This window comes from Arvicanthis niloticus, chromosome 12 (genome assembly GCF_011762505.2).
Source record: "Arvicanthis niloticus isolate mArvNil1 chromosome 12, mArvNil1.pat.X, whole genome shotgun sequence".
In the NCBI taxonomy this organism is placed as follows: domain Eukaryota; kingdom Metazoa; phylum Chordata; class Mammalia; order Rodentia; family Muridae; genus Arvicanthis; species Arvicanthis niloticus.
This window is the reverse complement of record NC_047669.1, coordinates 32,759,146-32,774,621: the sequence shown is the minus strand read 5'-3', so window position 1 is coordinate 32,774,621 and position 15,476 is coordinate 32,759,146. Positions and strand designations below refer to the sequence as shown.

At 36.0% G+C, this 15,476-nt stretch overlaps 1 pseudogene; it reads right to left on the bottom strand.

The window, feature by feature from the left end:
• Positions 1-207: 207 nt before the first annotated feature.
• On the bottom strand, positions 208-2,245 carry LOC117717876 (G1/S-specific cyclin-E2 pseudogene; annotated as a pseudogene).
• Between the last annotated feature and the right edge of the window lie 13,231 nt (positions 2,246-15,476).

The following is a 15,476-nucleotide window of genomic DNA, read 5'->3' as shown; positions in this document are numbered from 1 at the left end:
CATATGTTAAGTTTTACCATGTTGACAGTCCTCATCTCCTAACATGGGGCTGAAAAATGGACTGCCAGTTTTGCAAACATAAAGCGCCTTATGGATATTTTAATATAATAAAGTGACATATATAGTTTGGAAAAGTGTTTAATTTTACCCAAATTGTGATACACAAAAGATTATAAAGCAACCTTTCTATCAAAACCCCAGACCCAGAGTAGAAGAAGCCAAAGCATTTATCTTGTTTATTTCTTTGCTTCTCCCATTTAGAGCACAGTTTAAACATTTGGTGCAATGCCTTACTGATTAAGAATATTATGGCAAGGCAAACTACTAGTTAAAAACAGATTGAAAGTTACCATTCATAAAAATTCAAGTTTTATCATTGTTTGCTACAAACAGCTTTAGATAAATTAGTCACTTTATTACAAAACAATCTTTGTAAATAAGCTTAAATTTTATTTTCAAAAAACAAATTGCACCATTCAAGAGTATAGGAATTTAAGAATATAAAATCTAGATTCAAAGTTCTGTGTCAGCTAATGTATCCTTTACGGTAGCACTCACTAGTCTAGTTGATATTCCAATGATAAAATTCCTAGTTCATCAGAAGAAACACAGTTAACACTGGATTTTAAAGAAACACAGTAACAAACAGAAACAACTGCTATAGCATAAATTGTTGTTGGCTTCCATCCACTATCCTTGGGAGTGAAGAAGTCACCTTTGTAAACAAGTTCTCTTTTATAGGAAGTACTTCACTTTAGTGCCAATTTTTTGAAGCTTTTTGTTTTGTTCTTTTGTAGTGCTGGGGATTGAACCCAGGATTTTATGTATCCTAGGCATTTAGTGCCAAATTGACATAGTTTTTAAATAAAAGAATGGCAGTGTAACTCCTCAGGCAAGGACAGGCGCAGCACTACTTTCTGTAAAACTCATTTATATGAAAAACTATCCATTATTTGATTCCAATTAGTTAACTTCAGTGAGTTACTGGTGGTTTTTCAGTACTCTTCGGTGGTGTCATAATGCCTCCATTACACACTGGTGATAACTGCCCTCCTTTTCTGAAGATGTTCACATAGTTTACTTCATTCAGCAAAGCCAAATAATTTGTGTGTGTCTGGATATTGTGTCTGTCTTCCATGGGTATTTTCTTAAAAGTCTTCAGCTTCACTGGACTTACACTTTTTATAACACTGACAAAAGGCACCATCCAGTCTACACATTCTGAAATGTCATCCCATTCCAAACCTGAAGCTTTCTTAACCACTTCAATGGGGGTAAAATGGCATAAGGCAGCGGCAGCCAGAATTCTGTATTGAAATTCTAAAGAGTCGATGGCTAGAATGCACAGATCTAAAAGCTGAGCTATCTGGATGAATGTCTCCTGAGAATATTGAGGTAGAAGAACCTTAGGAACATCTTTAACAGCATCAACTTGGAGAAAAAGATTCAACCAGGAGATGACCGTTACCGGACAAAGTTCCCATTTTAAAGCCTTTAATATATTGAGTTCCATCTTTAAGATGTCTACTTCACTGCAAGCACCATCAGTGACATAAGCAAACTCTTGGAGTTTGGGAGCGTAGATTTCCTCAAGTTTGGAAGCAATGAACAATGAGGTAATCCCAATGAGTTGAAGCATATTTTTATTTACATCCTTTTGTGTTAACATAAATCTGTCAAAAAAAGTCTTGGGCAAGGTAGAATGTCTCCCTATGAAGAGTGTATACTTCATAGACCTCTAAAAGCCAGTCTAAAAGTATTGATCTCATCTGTGGTTCCAGGTCAGAATGCAGAACTTCAAAATGTTTGTCATGCACGTATCTGTTTTCCTTTTGTAACATGTTTTGCCAAACCTCCTGTGAACATGCCCAGCTTAAATCTGGCAGAGGTGAGGGATTAATAAAAAGATTTTTAAATCTATAATTTGTAAATCTAGAGAAGTCACTTGTTCCTATTTCTTTATGGGGTGTTTCAATGATAATGCAAGGGCTGATTCCTCCAGACAGTACAGGTGGCCAACAATTCCTAATCTCATACTGATGCTTCTTGGTGATCTCCTCTTTTCTTTTTTTGACATCCTGTGCTGTTTTTCTCTTCTTGGATTGAATTATCTGGGCTTCTTGGGGAGAGTCTGGCTGGTTGGGCTGGGCATGCTGCTGCTTAGCTTGTAAACGGCTACTGCGTCTTGACATTCTCTTCTTTGAAGCCTATGAAACCTCTCCTGACCACCAGACCCTCCACAGCTCGGCTCTCAATGGGCACTTTTATGGGCTTTTTGTTTCATTTTGTTTGGCTTGGGCCATTGTTTGTATTATTTGTTTTTTAATTATTTATTTACATTTTCATGTTATTGTGTATTTCTTGAAAAAGAGAAAGACTACAGAATTGGGTTGGGTTAGGAGCTGAGAGGAGTTGAGAACGGGAAAACCAAGAACAAAATATATTGTATGAAATATTTTAAATTTAAAAAAAAAGAGGAAAAATAGAATCATCATGAACTCACAAAAGAACAAGAGTATGGTAGGGTTTAAACAGAGGAAAGGGAATGAAGAAATGATATAATTGCATTATAATCTCAAAAAATGAAAAAAATTGTTTTTGAAAGGAGAGCAAAACATTGTGCCTAAGTATAACAATTCAATTTAATAAGTCTTTATTCAAATTAATAACTTTATTAATGAAAAATTGTTAACTGAGTAATGTGAGCATGTGTAAAACTATGAAACCTGCTCTCTAGCCTCTAACATAATTGAGGTTAGGAGAGCATGACACATTTTTCTAAGGAACAGTGTAACAGTGTGTAATTAGCATTACAGAAAGGCTCAGTACTCCTGAATGCACGCTAATAATATACTCTGTACAATGTTTGACTTCTTTACTTTTCAGTGTCTTGATCTATAACAAACAACATATGGACAGTCACCTGCCGAAAGTGAGGATTAAACAGGATAAGTTATAATGATGGGCTATCTGGGTACCATTACCACTCAGTTCTGCTTTCAAATACACTATTTTCTCTCCCTGTTTTCCCAAGAGCCAGGCAATTGGATGTGAGAGATCCGAATCTCTTTAAGCTAAATTATATTTGTGTTGGACAAAAGATTATCTATCAGGCTGGGTAATCTGTATTGACAAAGATAAGACACGAACTTGGGAGCTTTAAAGAAAGCAGGAGTTGGGCTTGGTGGCACATGCCATTAATTCCAGCACTAGGAGGCAGAGACATATGGTCATTTTGAGTTCAAGGCCAGCCTGATTACATAGTGAGTTCCAGGACACCCAGAGAAACAAAGTGAGATCCTATCTATAACATATATACATATATTATGATCTTTAACATTTTTCATTTTCTTTAACAGTGCCTACCTACATTGTCCAAAAGTCCAAACTTCCTTCTGAGGTACAATATAATCTCTGAACTTTAAAGTCAAAAGCAAGCTATATACTCCCATTTTACAAGGGCACAGAATAAATATTCCCACTTTCAAAGAGAGGAATATAAAGAAAGTAAATGAAAACATAAAGTTGAGATAAATCAAAAGTAAGAAAAATTTTAGAATGGGTATGATGGTAAATATTCATTTTTAAATTGATTTAAAATCACTGAGGAAATACACCTCAGTATGTTTAACGGGGTGTTTCCAGAAACATATAAATAAGAAGGAAGACCCGCTCTGAATTGAGGTGGCATTGTCTCATGGACTAGGTGAGGTCTAAGACTACATGTTTTGTTTTGTTTTGTTTTGTTTTGTTTTGTTTAGCTAAGTGCCATTATTATTTCTACCCGTTTCCTGACTACAGATACAATGTGATCAGGGACTTCATGTTCTTGTACCCATGATCTTCCCACCATGATGGACACCATGAAATGGTGAGCCATACTAAACCCTTCCTCTCTTCAGTTGCTTCTGTCAAGTATTTCCTCAAGCATTAAGATAAAAGATTAAAGCTGAGAATCGGTACCAAGGAGCAGGGCTGTTGCTGTAATAAGTTTAACCAAGTGGTCCATGGGCTGTTACAAGTGGTTTGCAGAAGGTATATCAGTTTTGATATGTGGACTAGATATTATAATATGGGATTAATTAGCCGTTTTGTTAACAGATTAAGACATCAGAATACCAAGAGACATGCAGATAGTGGAGACCTAGCCCATGTAGTTTCAACAGGGAACTGGGCTACAGGTGTTTCATGTTATATCCTGTTATATTCTGTATATTGTATAGGATGTCTGTTCCCTGTGGATGTGAATGATGCTGGGTTTAATGTGAAGGACTAATGTGTTTGCAGGAAACCAGTTCAAGACAGCATAGTGTTCAACATGTGGCATGGTAATTGCTTGGTGTCCTTAGCCAGATTTACAGTGAAGAACAGCATCAAGTAGAGTAGAAAAATGAAAAATATATAGACTAGTAAGGAAAGAAATATAAGCAAGTTTTAAGTTGTAGAAAAGGAGAGCACCAATGAAGCACCTGTGGCTATTAAAGAGATGAGCATACATAAAGTGAAACCTCTCATCTCATACCGGAATACTAGAAAAAGTGTCCACAGACTTAGACTCAACATATTAAAAGTTCAATTTCTGAAAAAAAAAATTATTTAAATTGAAAGACCATGAACTACAAATGTTGCTGAAAGTAATCCTTACACCAAAATAACTAACTAGACAAGTATTTTCTCAGAACAGCTGCCAAGGTACCCCAAGACCGTGACAGCTATGGTAGAAGGAATCCAGACAACATCTTATGCTGGCACTAGAACTTGGCATTATAACCTACATGGTGTGATTTTTTTTTTTTTTCGAGCATGCAAAATGCAAGAATTACAAGGGAGTTCCAGAAAGTCAGTATAACACAGCAACATGAAGCAGAATGTAAGCTCTCTGGAAGCAGTCATCAGGGACCCACTGCATGAATCCACACATATAAAAATCTAAGTTACAATGGTGACCTCAGGGTGTTGGAGATGTCAGGAACACAAGATTTCTGTCAAAGAGAACAGTGGGCACATAGTGGAAGAAGTCAAATGATGAGGCTACCTGTGATCAGGCACCGAAACTAGAGTGGCCAGGCTACCATAGGCTCCTAGAGTCTCGATGATTACATCACAACCTACGAAAGTGTAAAAAGAGATGGAAGGGTTTGATGCTTGCCCTGCTGGATTTTAGTCTTGTTTTACAACAATTGTCTCTTGCTTTCTTTATATTCCTCTCTTTGAAAGTGGGAATATTTATTCTGTGCCCTTGCAAAATGGGAGTATATAGCTTGCTTTTGACTTTAAAGTTCAGAGATTATATTGTACCTCAGAAGGAAGTTTGGACTTTTGGACAATGTAGGTAGGCACTGTTAAAGAAAATGAAAAATGTTAAAGATCGATAAGGTGAATTTGTATTATGAACTAAAAATGAGAGAAGGAATGGTTTTAGTTAAAAGTTATGCATTTGAATGTCTAGTGGGATTGTCATGGCTCATTGTTAACTTGACTGTATTTATAACCACCATGAAAACTCATCTTTGAGGGTGTTTATGAAAAGGTTTAAGTAAAATGGAAGGCCCATCTTGAACGCGGGTAGCACCATCCCATAGTTGGGATCCAAGACAAAATGAAAAGGGAAAATGAGCTGATTTTTCTCCTTCCTGAGTTTTGTAACCTTGGTTACCATCTTGCCAGCTGCGTCATTTTCCTCCATGACACCCCAACAGGATGGACTGTAGCCTCAACCCCTGAGCTAAAACAATCTCTTGCTTCCTTAAATTATTTTTGCCAGGTATTTGTTAACATCAATAAAATGTTAACTAATACAGCATATATTCTACCTAGCATTACATGTACTGCAGACATATCTTAAAATGACTGCAAAAAAAGATCTTCTTGATGTTTTAGGTTTTTCTATTTCTCATATGCCTGCATGTGTGAGCATCTCATTTCATCTAATGTGATTTAATAACACATAAATATATATGCATACACAAACATATATGCATACACATATTAAATACGTATTGTGTGTTTATATTTAATTATTTATATTTATTATTTTATATAAAATTAATATATACAAAAGTCTTAATGACATTTAAACACAAGTCACCTGTTCTTAGTAATAATGAACATCCTTCATACATTGTGTATTTATAGATGCATAGCATGCATAGGGTTGAGTATCTAAAAGATTTCCATTCTTAATTTTATGGCACACTGACATTTTCTTAAATTGAAATTTGACTCTGTGCAGTTGTGAGTATAGCCAGAGAACGTCTAATCTCTTCCCCAAATGCTACTGTACTTAACAGTTTTAGAAAACTGTAAGACACTGAAAACTGAGAGAACTACAGCTCAACACTGTCTCTCTTTTGAGTAAAGAATGAAAACCCCAGAAATTCCTGGCTGAGGCTGAAATAGCCACAACTCAAATGACCATTTTGAGTTAAATAATATTTTGGAAAAGTGGCATATGCCTGATCAGAAGCTTTCTGCAAATGGCCACACAATGGTCATTAAAAAATTTTTAAAAAAGAAAAAGACAGCCTTTCACAGGATGCTCAATGAAAAGACAGACGAAGTACAGCATGGCTGGCTCTAAAGAAACATAAAAGAGAGAGTAACAAATGTCATATAAGGAATCAGGATAGTGAAAATGACTGAATGAAAACTTAAAATACAGGAAAGGAAAAGTAAACAATACAGAGTGTCTCAGGAGAGAAAGGTACCTCAAATGACAGAAATTATTTATGAAATATCTGAGTAAAAACTGTAGAAACAGAGTCTCAAAGCTATTTTCCATGCCTAAGCAAAATCTAGGACCCCTAAAGGAGGTGGAAGCATAAGGTCAGGTCTTTTGTACTCTTTGGACAGCAATTTTAGTAAATCTAAGAAAAGAGAAACAGTATGCCTTTTATTGGATTATTTTAGGGCTTAGAATATTCTAGAGGTGAATCCAACTACAAACACTAAGTATGTAGAAACATGAAAGCAGTCACCTAGTCTATACACTAAGAGGAGCAATCTGTACATGTTGGGTTCATCCCCTAAATTTTATAGTCAGTGTGATTGCTTAACTCATTTATATTGTATATAGTCTTAGAGACTCAGAATTGTAGGATTCTTGTGGGAAAGATGTGTCAAGGTGAGGCTAACAGGAAAAGAAGTGCAATTGCTCAGGCAGCTTAGTAGAATGTGACAGATCTACTTGACACAGCTCTTCCAATGCCTGAGTATGTCACACCATGTCTCAAAGGGATGAAAATATCCTAAGCACCTTGGCATTGGATCTCTCTGAAGTCATAGTTCAGGTACTCTCAGCAGACTTCATAGTAGTAGGTGACAACGATTTGTATAAGTACAAAGCTTCATACAATCAATAATTTTCAATACATGTTTAAATGGAATGAAATTATATGTGCCAGAGAAGTTAATAAATTCATTTCAAACAATGTACAGAAAAAAACTATTATCAAGATATCAGTTGAAATAATTTTTTAGGTTTGATTTCTCAGACCCACTTGAGGTTTGAAATCAGTAGAAACCAACTGTCACATAAGCACTCTTAGTGACCAAAGTGCAGGTGCTGTATGTATATCTGCCTCATAGAACAGCTTCATCTAGTGATCCCTTACACTTCAAAATATTTTAAACTATAATAGCAAAACGTCATGGGTAGTTTTTGTTTCAGTTTCAGTTTAGTATGATAAGTACGTAAAAATAAGCAAGCATAGAAATAAAGCACTAATAACCTAAAGGGGGAAAATTACAAACAGCAAATTGAGTTTTTCAGGGAATTGCTTCTCTTCAAATTCAAACAACAAAAGATACATGCCACCATACTTAAATAACAACAACAACAACAAAAAAGTTGAGTCATTCACCAATTAAATATCACACTAGAGTCTGTTATCCAAAATTCAAGGACACATTTTCATGTTATAAATATTAATAAGCCCAGTTTGATTTCACATTCTACCATAATCCAGTTGGCCAGATGTTTCTTCATTTATGTAAGTTATTTTAAATTATTTTGTGCAGGTACCATTCTACCATAAAAATGCCTTCATAAAACTTGAGATTGGAACTGCAGATTGAAAGATAGAAATAGATGAAATACAGTGCAAAGTTTGAATCTTTTGATTGATTCATACATATTATGGCTGTATTAGTAATGTAATTCTGGTATGTGTGTCCAGTACTGAGAGGGTCTGTGAAATATTAGGTCAGATAAAGAAGCAACGAAGCATCCAATGATATTCCGTAACCACTCATCTAAAGTCATTGCCTCCCTTCAGCTATCATAGAAAATCACCAGCTTGACTAAACATTCCCACATGTATCCATCCACACACAGCTGGAGAAGAAAAGGTTGTTATTATATAGATAATGCTTGTGAAGGGAAAGGTAGCTTCCAAACCTTTGAGTCAAAGGACTGAGTAAGCACATTTTCTATTTCCTCATCTGCCATTATGTGCATGATTGGTACCTACTTGAGCATCTTGGGCATGTCTTTATTCATTTAACATTTTCAACTCTATCTTGACATCTTTATTTAGAGTAGCATAAGTTGAAATTCGATGCTATGATAGAAGGGGAAATGTAGTAACCACAAATTAAATATTGATTTAGAAGTTGGGTAAGAACGAGAAACAAATGTTTGGCAGAAACTAATTCATACTACAAGGATTCAGAATATACTTAAAGAAAATATATTTCTTATTCCTTAACTATCGCATGTCCATGTGTATGATTGTATGTGAGTGCAGGTGTATGCATGCCATGTCACACATGGACAGGTCAGAGGACAACTTCTCTCCTTCCACTCTAGTAATTGAACTTCTCTCCTTCCACTTCTGGTAATTGAACTCAGGTCATCCATCAGGCCTTCACAACTGAGCTGCTTCACTGGTCCAAAAGTTATGTTTCATTTAACCATACTATTAACAGAAAAATATTAATTGTGTATGCTCCAGTAATAAGTAGGAAAACTAATGCTAAAACAGATCAGAAGATTATTGTATGGCCAAAAGAACAAAAGAAAAGAAAGAGAACCATTTTAAATGGAACTAACATTGGTCATGCTAAGAGTATTTCTTGCCATCAGGCCACACTTCCCTTTCTACAGTGTTCGGTGTGTCTGTGCATCTGTACATGCATATATGTGCAGTCTGAGTGCATGTGCATCATTCTATCTCCCACTTCAATTAACAAGTTTTCCTTTGTTTATTTCTTTCCTAAAATAACCACAAAATCTTGGAAACTCTTGGAACACGTGTTGTAATTTGCATGTAGTATATTATTCCCCTCATTCTCATTTTCAAAAGAGATACCAGTATATTTTCTAAAAAGTTTTGATTTTGGCTTTTATAAAAGAAAGAAAGCAAGTCCAAAATCCTATAATTTCTTTCCCTTCTGTGGATCATATCAATGCTAAAATAACTTTTCTATCCCTCCCTATAACATAAAACACTTTCTTCTTTGTTGTTGCTGGGTGGGAGAAGTCAAAGCTCTCACATGTTTGAATGTGTGTATTTAAGCAGCTTACAGTATAAAAGGAAATACAACAGATGTAAGAAAAAATGAATCCATTTATAGCTAATTATGCTTTTTAAACTAACATTTTTTAAGCCAATTCTGATGCATTTGTCATGATCACCCTGAATATGCAGGAGATAGCAAGAAAAGAGGGCAGGGAGCACTGGAGAGGTGAAATGAAGGAAGTATGAGAGAAACAAACTAACATTAGATCAAGTAAGGATTTGAGTGGATAGAAAAGAAGAACAAAAAGGAAAACAGAAAAACAATTCTTTGTCAGAGATTAATATCAAGAATTCATGCCACTTTGAGGGTAAGATGGACAATTAGTTATAAACGGTTTCAAATTGACCTGGTAGATGACAGTAAAATAGACTCCATTCTAAAGAGATAAAGATGGAAAGGACCACATCAGATGAGTGGGGGACAACTGAGAAACAGAACAGCAATAGAGAAGAAAGCATCAAGGCCACCATGCCTGCCAGGGCTCCCTTGTATGAGGATTGCAAATAGAAGCTTCATCCCAAATCCATGTACATTTTCTTCACTGAGCAGTATTGGAGACTGAGCCCTCTAGAGAAGTCTACTCATTATTGATATTGCCAAATCAAAAGGAAAAGATGTCCAAACCAACAGATGTACAAATTGTAACAAAGAAATACCAGAACAACAAAAATGTAAAATTAAATGACCTTCATACATCACAACTCCTAAGTTGTGATGTATCTAATAATATTGAAATAGCTAAACTACTGAGCAAAAGAATCCAAAATTACCTTTCAAAGTTATCTATGACATTAAATAGGGAATAAGTAAATGAAGGAAGGAAGGAATGCAGTTCGGGATATGGATAAGTAGCCCATCAACAAAGCAAAGAAATTCAGCAATCTGAATCAGAAATGTAGAAAAATCTTGAAATTTCTAAAAGAAACAAAAGTGGAAAGCATTATAAAAGACTAGATAAAGCAGAAGAAAGAATATTAGAGGAAGAAGAGAAGGTTTAGAAAATACGATTTTTATATCTTAATTTTAAAAGCAACAGATATAATTCTCAGAACTCTGGGACACAGTCCAACAGATAAACTCAATATTAGGGTTCCAGGACCAATATAAAAACTGAGTGCAGAGAAAATCTATACAACAAAACTGTAACAACGAATTTCTCAACTCTAGAAAAAAATAGATATCAAAGCAAAAGAGACATTTATTTTTTAACTAATTTAGTTATTCATTAAGAATTATATATATGTATTCAATGAATTATGATCATACCCACTCCCTGCTTTGTCCTTGAACTACCCCCGTGCTTTCAATTTCATGTCCTCTTTAAAAAACAACAACAACAAAATTGTGCCCAAATATTGCTTCCAATGTGCACTCATAGCATAGGGACATCCAGTAGAGTATGGGCAGCTACCATGGACACAACACCAAAGAAAAATGGCTATGTGACCTTCAGCTACCATAACTGCCAGTATCTCTTTAGCTTAAGTTGGACCCTCAATTGCCCCTCCTGCATCCATGCTGGAATGTTTTGATTTGCTTGATTGTGGGCAGGTTTTCTGCAGGTAACCAAGCTCTTGTGAATTCAGACATGCAATGGCCTTGTCACATTCGGAAGACAATATTTTGTAGCTCTTCTTCACATTTTTCAGCTCTCACATCCTTTCAACCTCCTTTTCTATGATATTCCCTGAGTCCATAAGGGGTGGGAGGTGAAATCAACTTGCAATTTAAGGCTGAGAACTCACAGTTACTAATTTTCAGGGGTTGGGCAGATCATGAGTCTCTATTATCAACTGCTGCCCACTACCAAAATATTCTCTGTCCAAGGTTGAAAGCATCCCAGATTTATGAGTATAAACATAAATACTTGAAAGATAGTTTGACATCATAACTATTAACAAAATGACAATAATAGGGTTTCCCCCAAGAGCTATAACTTCTCCAGCCACGGTTTCTAACCAGATTTACAGGTATGAATTCTCTCTTGTCGAGCAGGCTTCAAACACAATAGAAAGTGTTTAATTATTCCATAATTACAATCCTATTATGGCATCAGTGACTACACGTTGTCTGTCAAATTAGCATTGTAGCATCTAAGGTCTAGGTCTGGGTAAAACGAATGATGTCTTTTCTCACCTAAGCCCATGTGGACGTCTATTATTTTGCAAGCCAGTTAAAAATGTCAACAGATAAGATGGTAGGACACATGCAGTATGAGAGAAGAATGAGGGATCTTCAGGGTTAAAGGTTCAAGTGGAGATGGAGAAATGGGAAAAAACAAAGACTAGGCATATATCAAAGAGCCTTATGAAAACTCAGAGACTTGCAAGCTATTTATGAAAATAGTTTGCTAATGGAATAACTCCGTGAGGATAGACAATTCTATTAGCAGATTTGAATGATTAAATGCCAGTCATTAGGTTACCCTTTAAATGAACAATAAGAGAGAAAAGAGGGGGAGGGAGGGAGGGAGGGAAGGAAGGAGGGAGAGAGAGAAAAGAGAGAGAAAAGGGGGGATTAAGGGCTGAGATGATGACTAAATGGATAAACATTTGAAAGCATGAGGACAGGACTTCAGATTCTCAGACCTCACATCAAGGCAGGCATGAAGTGTGTTGAGAAAGGCAAAGGAACCCATAGACACTTGCAGACCAGCTAGTCTGGTATCTGTGTGTGGCAGGGGACCAGCGGCTGGGGTGGTGCTTCAACTTCGACAGCCTATCAGTGACAAGCATGTCTACATGCACCCACACACATGAACATGCAGACACACATTGCATATGTACACACACACACACACACACACATAAGGGAAAAATAAAGTTTATGTTTAAATGTAAATTTTTAAAAGGATTAGGAACTTGGCAGGCCAAGGGATATAACTCTATGATAGAGTGACTGGCTAACATACTAGGTTCCATCCCCCGTATCTATCTATCTATCTATCTATCTATCTATCTATCTATCTATCTTTCTTTCTTTCTTTCTTTCTTTCTTTCTTTCTTTCTTTCTTTCTATCTATCTACATACCTACCTATCTATCTAATACATATATACATGTATATATATACATATATATGTGTATATATATATACATATATATGTATACATATGTATATATATATATATATATATATAATTACATATGTATGTTATTAAAGAAACAAAGACCAAACATTATCTCATCGTTTGTGAAGTCCACTTTTGTTATTTAACACTCCTTTTTACATTTGCCCTTGGTTACTAATATCTGAACATCAAGTTTTCTCTGATTCTCCAGTTTCCCACAAATGAGAGACACGCAAAGATTACGAAGCATAGAGGTAGTTCTAGGGAGTTGGTAATCCCACCTGTCAATTCTCCCATCACATCCTCTATCAGTACTAAATTGAAAACTTACTACTTTCCAGACACGTTTTTCCATTGAGGTAGACTCTGATCTAGTTCTTCACTTCTGTGTTGTATTCCTCTGATCTGTTTATACTAATTTATTGTGCCTTAATACAAACTTTCTAGTGTCTGAAAGACATTTAGAGGAAAATTTAAAATAGCTTTTAATGATTTCTTTTTTTCAAAGGTAAGATTTGGGACCTTTCTGAGGTTAACCAAGTTATGAAAAGGCATACAATGAACAAAAGAGAGAACAGGAGAAGAGAAGGAAAGAAAGGAAGGAAGGAAGGAAAGAAGGAAAGAAGGAGGGAGGGAGGAGAGGGAGGAGAGGAAGGGAGAGAGTGGGAGAGAAAGAGGGAAGGGAGGATATGGATCCTTACTGTGGGATTCCTTCTCCAACATCTTACTATTAGATCCACTTTTCTTCCTGCAAAACTTAGTGATCACGCCACATTTTGAAGTTTTAGAAAAAATTCTTTGGCCGGGCGGTGGTGGCGCATGCCTTTAATCCCAGCACTTGGGATGCAGAGGCAGGCGGATTTCTGAGTTCGAGGCCAGCCTGGTCTACAGAGTGAGTTCCAGGACAGCCAGGGCTACACAGAGAAACCCTGTCTCAAAAAACCAAAAAAAAAAAAAAAATTTCTTTGGTCGTTTTATTAACTTTCTTAGTTGTTATGTTTAACTATCTCATATTTAAATAGAATAGCACACTAAAAAATTTCCTGGGCGATATAAAATCAAATGTTGCAAATAAGATATATTTTGAAAGTTTAAGAATTCTAGCATATTCAAGATCAAAAATTTAAGTAACATTATTTTCTCTAGCATCCTGCCCAGCAACAATGTCGAGTACAAGTATTCATCTTGGATAAAGTAATATACACACAGCAGATTTAAAGGGTGACTTTTACTGTCCCCCACTTGGAAAAAATTTGTGTAAGATCTTGTTTGCTTTGACCAAACAAAAGTTCATTTTCTGCCTTGTCGTAACAACTGCACCAAGGGCCACTGAAATTTATATCATATTTTTATGCTTCTGGGAATTTTAGCAATCACCAGAGGAAAGAGAGAGAGACAGAGAGAGAGAGAGAGAGAGAGAGAGAGAGAGAGAGAGAGAGAGCAGGGTATGTAGAGAAAATTGATGTGCACATTATTAGAGGAAATAGACACATAATGGGATATTTAATATAAAATGGATACAGTGGCCCTGGGGCATGCTGGGATATCTAAAGTGCAATAGATTTATCATTAAGGCACTTAATTTAATCTAAAGATTTAAGGAGAACAGGCATCCTTGAGGTTTGCCCCCGAGAAACCTTAAAAGATAAATAAGAGTTGGAGAGAAAAGTAAGAAGTGCTTTTCAGGCCAATAAAAGTCACAGCACTAAGAAAATATGCTGTGTGCAAGGGTTGAATCATAAGCAAATTAAAGTGACCAGAATATAACATGAAATTTGAGGGATGGAGGAAAGCTTCAGAAACCTGTACTCGATGGCTCCTAGAGGCCCTTATCCTCAGCATAAGAGAATTACCTGGAATTCATTGCCTAGTTACTTTACAATTATTATGCAGGAAATTTGTTTATACCTTCCCAGCCTTCAATCACTAGTTGCACTTTTTCTATGTAAAATGAATGTCGTGAATTATTGGTAGTATCTTAAAAAGAGTCAGTGTTGCAATGGACACATTAAGGTTGAGCACAGTGGCGAATGCCTGTCATTGCCAGGACTCCTCAGACTGGGCTAATGCTATTGAGTCTATGCCATCCCGTGCTATATGTCAAGGATCAGAGCAGCCATTGCTATTCTGTTTCATAAAACAAACACACAAAAAGTATATTAAGCATTTATACACTGAAGACTCATACAACACACAGTATACAAGCAAATATACATCTCTCAAATCAGTGGTGGGTTCTTACATGTTTTTGCCGTGGAGTGATACATTTCAGTATGATGAACATAATTTTAATCGTTTATGTATGTCAATAATAATGAATAGTATTAGACTCTTTGAAATACATTACACATCTATATATACATGTACATACACATGTACTGTGATTAAGGATTTGCAAGATATAGATGCTCTGGAAGGTTTTCAGGCAGACATAGAACCATATAGTCTTCTGCTTTATAAAAAGGCCATTCGAGGACTAATGACAGTTTTCAGTCTTCGTAAACTGTACATCAGTGAATGTAACTCAAATCAAACTGCAAGCCCCTCACCTCAAGCCAGCCGCAGTTTCTTTTTATTCAAATAGGACCTCCTCAGAGTTCAAATTCCCTACTGCATTTAACACATGAGATCTCAGCTATATAATGTGTTCACTTTTTTGGCTCTCCTGTGAAATGTGTCCTCACTCTTGATAACTAAACAAATTTTCCTTCTAAGCATCACCTTGGCTAAGTTCATTGATTCATTTGAATAGGCATCCATCAACTTTCGAGTATCCCTTTGTTCAGCTCTGTGTTTGTATAACTGGGAAGCGCCAGTGAAAAAAGAAAATCTAGCACTTATTCTCTCGGGATTTATGATCAACTTGGGAGACAAGACTAACATAC